The sequence below is a fragment of the Etheostoma spectabile genome, chromosome 14 (genome assembly GCF_008692095.1).
Source record: "Etheostoma spectabile isolate EspeVRDwgs_2016 chromosome 14, UIUC_Espe_1.0, whole genome shotgun sequence".
Classification (NCBI taxonomy): Eukaryota; Metazoa; Chordata; class Actinopteri; order Perciformes; family Percidae; genus Etheostoma; species Etheostoma spectabile.
The window spans coordinates 3073857-3074815 of NC_045746.1; positions in this window are offsets into that span (position 1 = coordinate 3073857).

Here is a 959-nt window from a genome sequence, read left to right on the forward strand (position 1 = left end):
ATTTTCTCAAAGGCAGAGCAGGATACCCAGGGCTTGGTTTACACCTCTCGCCGTTTCTACCCACTAGGGGATCATGGGCAGGCTGGGGGAGCACATAGTAATGTTAATGAACCTTATAAAGTGAAATTTTCATGCCATGTCACCTTTAAATTGATCCGTTGCTTTGCCTTCTTCAATAACACTCACTACAGCCCCTAATTAAAGCTGCAGTTTGTAAAATTTCTACATGAATAACGTGACTTCACAGAATTAAAAAAAACATATTTACAAAACCTTCTGAAATTTCAGCTTCTACTTTAACACATTTTGTGACGTTCACATCAATTATAACATTTTACAAGCAGCAACATTTCTTTCCAGATACAGTGTCCTGGTTACTTTTGGTCACAATCACAATTAAAGGCTATCAACATTAAAAATTCTTTTAGAAAGTTGTTGTCAGTGACAACCGTTGTCAGAGTGGTCTTTGGATTAAACCAAACCAGGACGTCGTTGCTGCAAAGACACTATTGTTGAATTATTTAAACCAGAGTTTTCACTGCTGTGAGCGTTACAAATTAAATTTTGTTTATTTCCACTATGCTTGGGAGGAGGAAGACATCTCAGAAGCAGATATCTCAAAACATAGCAAAACCACTTTGAATTTTTTTGTAATTTAGATGAACTGAACCTTGTAGGACTTAACAGTGAGACACTTGAAACAGTGCATAAGAAATGGCTGCTCAGAATGAGAATATATTTTAGTAACATGCATTCCAAAGAAGTCCCATGCAGACATTAAGTCTCACTTGGGTGTTATCACACAGCCTTTCTGACACAGTAATATTACACGCAACCCACCTGTATGCCTTAACTCTACATCTGACAGAGCTACTTTATGTATTTGTGTTGAATAACAACCTATAACAGCCTATTTACACTTGCTTTACTCAGTAGATGGGAGGAACGGCCAGAGTTAT